Source organism: Chrysemys picta, chromosome 5 (assembly GCF_011386835.1).
Source record: "Chrysemys picta bellii isolate R12L10 chromosome 5, ASM1138683v2, whole genome shotgun sequence".
Taxonomy (NCBI): Eukaryota; Metazoa; Chordata; order Testudines; family Emydidae; genus Chrysemys; species Chrysemys picta.
Genome location: NC_088795.1, coordinates 72,498,344 through 72,509,936, shown reverse-complemented (window position 1 = coordinate 72,509,936; position 11,593 = coordinate 72,498,344). Strand labels below are relative to the sequence as shown.

At 39.6% G+C, this 11,593-nt stretch overlaps 1 non-coding gene across 1 annotated transcript; it reads right to left on the bottom strand.

The window, feature by feature from the left end:
• Positions 1-10,550: 10,550 nt before the first annotated feature.
• LOC112059822 (U6 spliceosomal RNA) lies at positions 10,551-10,662 on the bottom strand. The gene has a single exon (XR_002889093.1). It is a non-coding gene; the product is annotated as a U6 spliceosomal RNA (small nuclear RNA).
• Positions 10,663-11,593: the final 931 nt, after the last annotated feature.

The following is an 11,593-nucleotide window of genomic DNA, read 5'->3' as shown; positions in this document are numbered from 1 at the left end:
CTCCCATTGACTAAAACAGGAACAGAATTAGACAACATTGTGAAAAAAGTTAGCAGTTTTTATTAGATGCAAATGTCTCTTAATAGTTAAGTCCAACACTCTTTAGAAGCTGCCTGCATTAGATAATGCAAGTCTGCATCAGTCTTGTAGAAATTTCTTTCATCATTAAAATAATACCACCAAAACCCATCTTTCAGTGGAGTAAAAAAGATCTCAGTCACTGAAAAGTTGGAATCCAGTTTACTTTTGCAGAATGCCTTTAAAAAGAAAGCTGTTTGTGCCTATGTTTTAATCTTAGTGAAAGCTATATTTTCCTTTTTTTTTACTTTACTTTTTTATTCCATGTTAAAGATCATACTAATAAATATTTAAAAACACATACATAAACTCTCTGCCTGAAATTTAGAATCCCACTACATTTAAATGTCCACAGTCAATGTCTCAGACTCTAGCAACAGATGAAGATTACTATGCTTACCTAGTCGTCAGACAAAAAACACAAATATAATTTATGAAGCACCACCTGCAGTGCAGTAAAATATTAATGTCCAATGTTCTGGTTACCTGAGCTTTACAGAAGGATATTATGAGACAGATATAGTTATTTAAATAACCTTTGGGTCTTTCAATCCATAAAAGCTTATTTTGTCTCGGCCTACATAAATTATACAAATGTATTGTGAATCCATGGGACAACAATCTTTTCAGGTCAATCCACCCCTAATTACAGCTAATTAAAACATGCCAAAGAAAGGATAGAAATTTATCACTGCTCATTAAACCTGTAAAGACAGTGTTAATTAGATGTCAGACTCAGTAACTCACATAAATGTTCGCTGCCAGTCTAAATTTAGTGAAAAAGTAAAATGCATTTAGAGACATTGCTGCCAGATAGTAGACTGGCACTGTTGAATGAGAGGGGTTAAAAGCTGCAGCTACTACAAAAATGCCAAATCACATTCCTTCTTGGTTTCATTTCAACTAGAATAGCTGGATATGTTTGAGTTGCCCATGGCCATCTTATTATAAATTTAATGATATCCTTGTGCATTAGAAATGCAGTCCAACATACAATAACATACACCAAGTTGCTATTAAGAGCCTATATTTTATTTCCACACAATAACTTACAAAAGTCAATATTTATCCACAGTTGCCACACAATAGCATGTGAAATACAACCATTATGGATTAAGGAAAAGTATTCATATTTATATCACAGTAACACCTAGAAGCTTTAATCAGGTAGAAATTCCATTGAGTTAGTCAGTGCCAGTCCCAGACACAAATTGCTGACAGTCGAAGACCCCAATCCTGAAAGTGACTCCATGCCCACATGGACCCCATTAAGTCAAATGACTTCTATATAAGGTGCTGAGTAATTTATAGAATAAGGGCCTTAATGAAAGATGTAAGAGGTAGCTGGAAAAAAAAAAAAAAAAAAAAAAAAAAAAACAGTCAGGCAGTGGAAGGACACTAGATAACAGTATGACATATTTTAACATAGATTATCTGTGTACACAATTGGTAGCAGTTATCACAACTGAAACAACTAACCATTCCACCTTTCTGTATGCCTCATGGCAGAAGTGAATTTTGAGGAGAATAAAGTGTTTACTTTATGGGTATTGATAGAGAGTTCCCTCTCTACCTAAATAGGGTAGCGTAGGGAAAGTGCCAAGGTGTTCAATAGTACTATAACTAGATAAAATATTGTCTTTTAAATTGGTTGACTAATGCACAGCATCACATACTAAAATCTCTGAAACCCAAAGAGAATCAGTGTTTTCTGAGATTTCTCTGCACTGGATTGGGAAAGATTTAAAAATAGCCAGCAGACTAATCCAGGGAAGAAGCCGAGGATACATCCCCCTCTCTGGTGGTTTTTGAACCTTGTCTCAAAGCTCTCATCAAAACCTTCTCTGAATATGTCCACTGCCTTCTGTCTGTTTTCCACAATAATTGCCCTCTGAATAAAAAAGACTTGTCTCTTAAACTTTAGTAATGTCTTGTCCTTCTTTAGCTTCAGTTTGTGCTTTCACCGTCAAGACAGTTTAATCTATAATTCTTTCCCCCCTTAGAGGTGGAGTTAGTGTTGGACTGATAGTCCAAGAGACCTAAAGCCCTGTCTAATGGGAGTAGTCCCCTTACTTCACAGGTCTATTCAAGTGAGTAAGGGCTACAGGCTCACCCTAGTAATCTCTGTGTTCTCAAAGAGCTGGTAAAGCATAGCAATGGCAGGGCAATATTCCTGAGTATACTTGGAAAGTTTGGGGGTTTATGCCTTTCTGCTTCTTGAAATATGATTGTGGCACCATCAGGACCCTGTTGTTAACTAATCAGTTGAAGTAGTAGGATGGACTGATCTTTTGCCCTCAACAAGACTTGGCAAAGTGGCAGGTACTTTAGAAATATCTGACCAAGGAACAAAACAAAAAACAACCAACAACCAGAAAAATTTGTAGTATTAGTTTGAAGGCTTACATGTGATTTTTTCTTGGAAATTAACATTATTGATCTCCTAAATATTCTTTTACATCCTCTTATAATTCTAGACATTCATTCAATGGCCATTACGCTCCATTTCACATGTACCTTTGGAGAGAGCCTCAGTTTGGGGATTCAACCTTGACAAATGGGGGGGGAGGGGTGTAGGAATGCTGTCTCTTGGCTATTTTCCTACCATCACCTCCCATCCCATCCTCAAAAGCCCTATATTGTCTGGGCTTGGTAGAGGAAAGTCTCGGTCAGGAATGGTTGGCTGATCTTCAGATTTCCACCCCACAACCATAAAAATTTCTGTGCACACTGTGGAGCCTGTCTCCTCCATAAGGTTGCTGAGGAGGAAGCTGTGGTTAGAGGGTGATACCAGATACCTCTGTGTTCCTGGGGAACCAGGGTGCAGTATTCAGCCAGACTCATGAAAGACACCCCTCCCCCCCAGCTTCTGCTTAAACCAAAACCCATCAGAAAAAGAAAACTTGCAGAGAGCAGTGAAGGGCGTTGGGAGACACACCTAGACCCCTCCTGACAAGGGTGACAAGATGAAGACATCTCCATTAGCATACAGAATGGAGAGCAAAGACAACTCCCCTAGCCTCATCTGCATGAAAGATGGGACAGGAAGACATCTCAATTTACATACAGAATGGAGAATAGAGAACCACACTGAATTCTGGGACCAGAAAAAGCAGGGAAGCACTGCATCCTGGGAATCTCTGCTCCAGATGCTAATGAACCTACGCCCGCACACACACCCAGCTCAGCAGTTATTAGACCAATTCTAGTAATGAATCCTTAATTGATATCCAAATACTGAAGCAGCCTAGTTGCATTGTGAGCTCCCTGGAAGAAAACACCACCCATAGCCAAGAGTGATCAGCTCCTATTGTCTAGTCTAAAGAAAACCCTTGAGTCATCAGCTTACCTATAAACAAATCTAGTGTTCTCCCTTGAACCATTGTAATTTCTCTACAAAAATCCCTACTCACCCTCTAGTCAGGGTTCTGATGCTTAGATCCACACTATGCATCAGTTCCACTGGAACTCCATCTCCTGACTGATCGTGCTGGGGGCTTTGCCTGTCTCCAGCATTCAGAACCCTCCGCTACCACCATCATCTGGGAACCTGACCAGTTCAAGCCTCATGGAGTGGCTGAGACCCCCCCCCCCTTCTTTCTCTCTCTCTCTGTTTTCCTTTCTACCTTAGGTATTAACCTTTAATCATGTATGTTATGTTGGTTTAGTCCTCCTTGTGTAGTTATTACTATTATTCAATAAATAACTTCTATGGTTAAGTTGGTTGCTTCTCTCTCTCTTGCTGAACTTTACTCGTTTGTGTTTTTAGCTTCCCCCATTCACTCTACAGCAATGCTTCTTTTACCTAAGCCAAAGATCCCTGCAGTGCCCAAAATACTGTGGCGTTTGCTCACTGAGTAGGTTACTGCCAGTACAATTGTGTTGGGGGAGTGGGGATAGGGACGTGCTGAATTTGGGACGCATAAGGGTAACAGCTTGAAAGTGCTGCTTGACCCAGTCCATGGAGCCCAGGGGCATATAAGGAGAGACAGCTTGAAAGTGCTGCTTCCTCCAGCTCAGTGAGTCCAGAGACATATAAGGGGTCAGCTTGACAGTGCTGATTGACCCGGTCCGCTCAGACTTGCTCTGTTAATATATGTGTTGGTGTTCATCCAGTTCTGAGGTGGGAGTAACCCAGCCCTAGGGACCCTAGGTCCTGCAGGATAGCTCCATTGGGAGGGGACTTGCAGAAGGGAGAAGTAGAGCTCCATATGTAAACACAAGTGACACAAGCAGTACATTGACAGGATTACAGAACCCCCTTCCCCAGAGGAATAACCCGAATAAATGAGCATACCCCAAAGTAATGGGCGGATCTGGTAACAAGGGACACCCTGGCAGTATTGTTCCTGCAGGAGCCATGCTGTCCAGGAGAAACAAGAAATGGTAGGTAGCTGACAGTGCAGGTGGATCTTAAAGGTTTGAAGGAGTGACACTTCTTCAGGGTGGGCAGCAAATCTAATGCACCTGATGGTGATCAGGAAACAGTGTGGAAAACTGATTTTTCCACTCTCTGACATGGATTGTTCCTATGTAGAAGGGCATCAGCCCTATGTATAGCCACAACAGGTGAAAGAAAAGAAGGGAAGTGCCTCTAAACAGCCTACTAGAAATCACTGAAGGTACCACTTGAAAAAGAGCCGACAATCTAACCAATTACATGAGTCTGTGCATACAGATATCTGGATTGTACTCACTCTATTCTTCCTGGGTACATTCTCTGAATATGTATTTTTTCCTATTCCCATGCAGTTTTGTACCATATACAGATATTAACTGGGAAAAAATTTACTTGTCAATGATCTTTGGAACCCTAAAAGACTAATTTTTTTCAGGTCCTGAGGTTTTGCTTCCAATCATTCACAAAGTCAGTTCATATCACAGTCAATGTTATAAGACTACAGTCAATAAGAATGCTAAAGGAATTTACTCATCATTATCCCCACTTAAACCAAGCAGCTAATAAGGAAGACCAAGAAAACATGCCAGAGCTATTTCAGAGCTAAGTATTTCACTAGGTTAAGCTGTTTTGGAAGATATTTTTGCATACATTTACAAAATCCAGTGAGTTAACTTGATACTGGCCTTGATACTGTAATTGGATTCACATGGGCAGTCCTTTGTGCCTGAGGATTTTATACAAGATGCCTCCTACACTCACACAGTGGGCTGCACAGTTGCAGAATCAGAGCTAAAGATACTCACTTCTACTCCACACCTCCCTTTCTATTTCATTTAAGAATCTATTGATGTTTTTAAAATAATGGCTAAAAATGAATTGTTTGTTTCTAGTTCACAGATCAAGATGAAAACACTATATACTAATATTGTGGCTGTAGTAAATATCTCCACCCTGAAATTAACAAACATGCCAGACTACATTGAGCAGCTGCCTTGGAGTTCTCTCTGCTGTTTATATCCCAAATGCTAACCAAAGTAAATGGGAGCAGCCAAGGAATGCAAGAACAGGACCTTTTGGTTACAAAAGTCATCCTCTTTGTTGATTTATTGACTTTCTGGTTTTGTTGGACAAAAATGATCTTCTGTGAAATTTCACAAAATGATTTCCTTTTTAGATTGACTCAAAACACTATTTTTTAAAAATAAGTTTACTCTTTATACAGCCTGCCCATCAGTGATCCACATAAAACATATCCCCCTTCCCCTCTTGAACACACCCTGAAAAATAAACAAACATTCTTTTCTATCCCTAATGGGACCTTACACTTGGATCCCTAGGCTCCAATCCTGCAAAAAAATAAGGTACATACTTAGTTTACTCACAGGAGTAAATTTAAGAATGTACTTAATTATTTGAAAAAGGGGGACTTGTTTTATACATTGATAAAACTATAATGAAACTACCCTTGTGCTGAGGCATATTGAAAATATAGACTCAAAAACAGTTCTGACTGACTAGGTGTGACCATTGCAATAGTATCTCTACCACCATTTCAGAAAGTGCATAGAGGTCTCTACACATTGAAAATATCAAAGCCTGTTTGCAGAAGTGCACAAATATAAAATGAGTTAGATTTGTCCCAAAAAATTATGAGTGCTTTTCCCAGTTGTATGCCCAATACTTACATGTAAAAGGCATTATCACCTTTCCTTCCTATTGACCTTTTCCCTCTTCCCAGATGTAGATTTACAGCCACTGTTCATAGAAACAGCCAAAGTACTCCTGTTTCATATGTTTCTTTTAAAGTGACTGTGACAGAGAAATCAGCCACTGAAAAATAAAGTCCAATTAATAAAGGGATAATACAAAAGATTATCCTAATTTTCTTTAAAACCTGTTGTGACGGGTTGGATCACAGAAACCCCCTTGGGAGCTGCCACCCGATGTGCCAAGACTACCCCTGCGTCTGTTTTCCCTGCCAGCTCAGGACTCCAGCACCCTGTCTTGCTGAGCCAGACACTCCTGTTTGGCTCCAGACACAGATCCAGGGTCTGAATCACTTGTCCCAAAGCTGCAAGTTTACCCGAAAACAGCTCACAGTAGTGCGCTTGTCTTTAGCACTCAGATGCCCAACTCCCAATGGGGTCTAAACCCAAATAAATCCGTTTTGCCCTGTATAAAGCTTATGCAGGGCAAACTCATAAATTGTTCGCCCTCTATAACACTGATAGAGAGATATGCACAGTTGTTTGCTCCCTCAGGTATTAATACATACTCTGAGTAAATTACTAAATAAAAAGTGATTTTATTAAATACAGACAGTAGGATTTGAGTGGTTCAAAGTAGTAACAGACAGAACAAAGTAAGTCACCAAGCAAAATAAAATAAAATGCGCAGATCTATGCCTAATCAAACTGAATACAGATAATTTCCTCACCAGTTCCAGAGTGCTCCCTTTTACAGGCTAATCTCCTTTTAGCCTGGGTCCAGCTATCACTCACACCCCCTGCAGTTACTGTCCTTTGTTTCAGTCTCCTTCAAGTATCCTGGGGGGGGGGGTGGAGAGGCTCCTTCTTTAGCCAGCTGAAGACAAAATGGAAGGGTCTCCCACAGGTTTAAGTAGACTCTCTCTTGTGGGTGGAGACCTCCCTCCTCTGCAAAGCCCAGCTCCAAGATGGAGTTTTGGAGTCACCTGGGCAAGTCACATGCCCCTGCATGACTCAGTCTTTGCATTGTCCACATGGCATCTTGCATGTCTCCAGGAAGACTTCTCATGTGGATTGGAGCATTCCAAGATGCATTGTTCCCTAAGTGTCTCCTGATCAGGTACTTAACCTGGCAAATTCCTTCCTAAAGAAGCTGACCAAATGCCTCACAAAGCTTACTTAGAAATCAGGCAAGCATACAGCCCATATTCTTAAGCTCGAGTAGAAAATGATATATACGTACAAATAGGATGAATAGATATAGTAGATCACAACCCTTACGGAGATATGTTACATGGCACAGGCAGCACAAAACATATTCCAGTTATGTCATACATACATTTATAAGCACCCCCTCCCCATAAAGCCTTATGGGATACACTGTCACACCTGTATTAAAACTTTATAGGAAACCTGATAAGGAGAGAACACTCAAATCACAGGGTACACATTACAGAGCTTCTTTCCTCCTACCATGATATTATGAAGTAAACACTGGGCACTCCTACCTTTAAGGTGTATTTATTTACAATCAGGGTTTCCTCTGAAGAAGGCTGCAGAACTTGTTGGTAGAGACTATCATTAACCTTGTGAGTGAACATGTGAATACTTCTGAATTATGGCATCACTTAGTGGCACATTCCCAATGAGATGACTGGGGAAACTACCAGCTTGTTATTCTTTTGAGTTAGGCATTTCTAAGTCATGTTGGCTGTGTTAGTGTATTCATTGGTGGCTGGTATTGGTGATCCTACAGATGCACTTAACTCTCCTGGCCAGAAGAAGTGAAAAAGGCAAACTATTTTTAGTGGTAAAAAACAAAAAATTGGGGACTATGGGATAAAATATTAGAGAGCTAGATGGAGCTGATTGGGGGAGCTGAACACAGGTGGAGTCAAGAGCCTCTAAAACTGGTAATCAGATCCCATGTAAATCAATTGGGGGTGGGGGGATTCAGGATAGCACTTTCAAATCACAGTCACCTGAGTTATTTGGAATGACTAATAATTATCTGTTACCTGGAATTTTGTAAAAAGAACGATTCCAGTTTATAATGGATTTAAAATTAAAAGAGAAAAACAACCCTCATTTTTCTGTATTTTAGGCTCTTGACTTATTTCTGTCCTTCCTCTCTTCACTGATTTAAGCAAGTCTGTGATCCACAAATCCTGTGCTGCAGCTGTACTATGACAGTGACTCATGCTCTTTTGAGTTGATTATAGCTGATGGCTTCAGCATGAGGCAATAGCAAAGCATCCACAGATGTAAGCTGCTGTTCTATCAAACCTCATTGAGACAATCAGACAAATTTGGAATATAAAATGAAAATTCAGCTGAGGACAAGCCTAATATACATCCAGTAGGAGAAACTTGTATTTTGGATGTGAATGTATTGAGGTTTTACCACTGCAGTTAACAGTTCAGCTAAAAGTCACACAACTCTAATAAAGCCAATTCATTTGCCTCTGAAGTATTAAAACTGGAGCTAAATTCTTCTTTCTTTTATACTTGTGTAACCCTGAAGTCAATGGACACAGTCTCCGAGTTAATGATTGTGCTCACTTGTGTGTGCACAGGAACATTAGCTAGATATGCTTCCTAGCACTCCCTTGAGTACTGTGGAGGGAGTCTGGTGAAAGGTGAAGATTCCCATGACCTTCTCTCCTTGTGTTTGTTTTTAAATACTATTCAGTTTATGACTTTGTAGAAATATAATTCTAACAGTTTTTAACACACACTCTTCTGCTCAACCACAGGACAGAATTTTGCCCTAAGAGTTCACTAGATTCTATATTAGTCTTGTTATGTATTCTAAAAACATAGCATTGTTTGTTTCAGGGACATTGAAACATGCAATTAGTTATTTAAAGAATGATGCTTATAGTACTGTGAGCATGATGATCATATAAAATGTATAGTGCTTGTAACAAGTTACTAAAATAAGATGTATGGTATGTATCCATCCTTACCAGAAAGTGGGTGCTAAAAAACAAATAAAAGATGTTTTCAGACTAACTCTGAGTAGAATAATAATCCAATGTGTACACCAACACTACTATACATTCTTTACTCAAAACAAAGTAGGGGCACAAGATTAGGCTTCTTAATTTTATAGTGATTTAATCTTTAACATCAATTAAAGACAAGCATTTTTTAAAATAATACAGTTATATATTAAATGTGATAATCATCTCAAACTACTCTGAGAAAACATGATCACTTTTGTAAGTGAGGGATTGTCTGAACAGAGTTTAGGAATAACTGCCTTCATCAGTCTAACCATCATTCTTATCTATGTATGGCTTCATGATGAAGCTTTAAAACATGTTTATTATATTTCAAACTCCAATCATCAGGCTATAAAGATCATAGAAGGCTTTTTAAGTTTCCATTCAAAAAGCATATGGCACTACCCAGACTTCTTAGTTCAAGGAAACTGTGTAATGGATTTTGTGAGTTCTTTATTACACATATTTTCAGAACTGACAATTTAGTCAAACATTTAACTTTTTGATCACCATACTCCAAAGCCTACTTCTTCTCTATAAGTCAATGCACAGCACCTTGAGTTCATTTATACTGTTTTCATAGGTTACAATTCCCATTAGCTTATTTTATAGCTGTGAAGCGCTTTGTCTGAGTTCTCTGTGCTCTTCATTTGCGGAACAGCAAGTGGTAAGTAGGGTTAAAGACAGCACAAAGATTAAGAAGGATGGAGGGCAGAGAGCGAGAGAGAGAGACCTTTAGATTTAGTTTAAGGGGGTGAGTGGGACCATGCTGCCAGTCATTTCTACAGAATGAAGAGGGGGGAGAAGGAGACAGCTGGAGGAGAGGAACTCAGTGCAGTGAGGGAGTCAAGATCAGGTAGCAGGATTTTATTAAAAAAAGAGGGTTGTAGGATGGAAGGTATAAAGGAAGAATATAAACACTGAAGATAAGAAGAAAGATATAACAAAGCTATAGCTGTAAAAGTGAAAGAGTAGAAAAAAATAGAGTGTCATGGTACTGTACTTTTTATTACTACATTTTATTTTAGAAAAAGCTCTTTTATAACAGTTTGAATTCATGATTTTAATGGTGCCTGGTTATTTAGAATAGAAAAACAACAAATAAAAATTTCCTCCCTGCCTGAGACATGTTGTATGGGAGCATCCTGATCCTGTAAGCAATGCTGATAGGTTTGGTGCCTGATTTTGTGAGATCATTGAATATCAAGGTTGGAAAGGACCTCAGGAGGTCATCTAGTCCAACTCCCTGCTCAAAACAGGCCCAATCTCAGACAGATTTTTGCCCTGATCCCTAAATACCCGGCCCCCCCTTAAGGATTGAACTCACAATGCTGATTTTAGTAGGCTAATGCTCAAACCACTGAGCTATCCCTCCTCCCAATTTGCATGTCATCCTTGTGCAGGGACCATGCTAACCTTCTCTGTATCATTCCAATTTTAGTATATGTGCTGCCGAAGATGGTCAGGCTAGGGGCATCGTCACTTTTTTGCATGATTGCATGTGTGAGACTGGGGTGCAGGGACAGAGAGATGGGGCCAAAAACACAGGGAGGGAGGGAGGGAGGGAAGTAGCTAGACATCAAACAAAATTTTCTTTCCCCTGAGAAGCTGCTCATCTCCCCTAGAGAAGTTCCTTCATGCATATCTGCAACAAATGTCAGGCTAAGGAATTACACAAAATTAGGAGATACCAGCAAGATCTACCGAGCTCTACATCCTTTTCAGCTAGGTAAATTAAGTTGCTGTAGCCCTGGGTCTTTTTTGGCTGAGAATTAAGAAATGAGACCTAGTTTAAAATTTTCAATCAACCTTTTTTCACGAGAAAATGGCCTTTTTGATTAAATGAAAATCTCCACAGGAAATGGCTTTTGAATGACATTTTGAGTTTGTGTTTCAAACAAAAACCAAGCCAAATAGGGTTGTGTTTTACCACAAATGGTTGGTTTTCAGGGGAGTTGGGTGTGGTGTTTTTTATTTGTTTGTTTGTGGAGTTTTTTAACCGCTCTTTTCCCCCACAAAAAATATGACGAATATTGATGGAAAAGGAGAAAAAGTCCATTTTCCTGAAAACCTTTTTTCCATGACTGCTTTATGGATTATCCAGCCAGATATGGCCATTCTGATCATCTAGTCTGACTTTCCAGCATACCACAAGGATATTAGGCATCTAGACTTTATGCATGGCACTTTTTGCACCAGCAGTACTTTGCCTTAGTGTCACTGGACAAAATTAAACATGCACAGATTTATATACCCTGCTGGTGGAGGAAGGAGAGATGTGAAACATTGCATTTCACTCTTCCTGGACAACTAAGAATTTCCCAGCCAGTGCTTTGCACAATATCCTCCCATTACCTAGAAGAATGGGAGAAAGGCACTAACCAGCCCCAATCTGAACA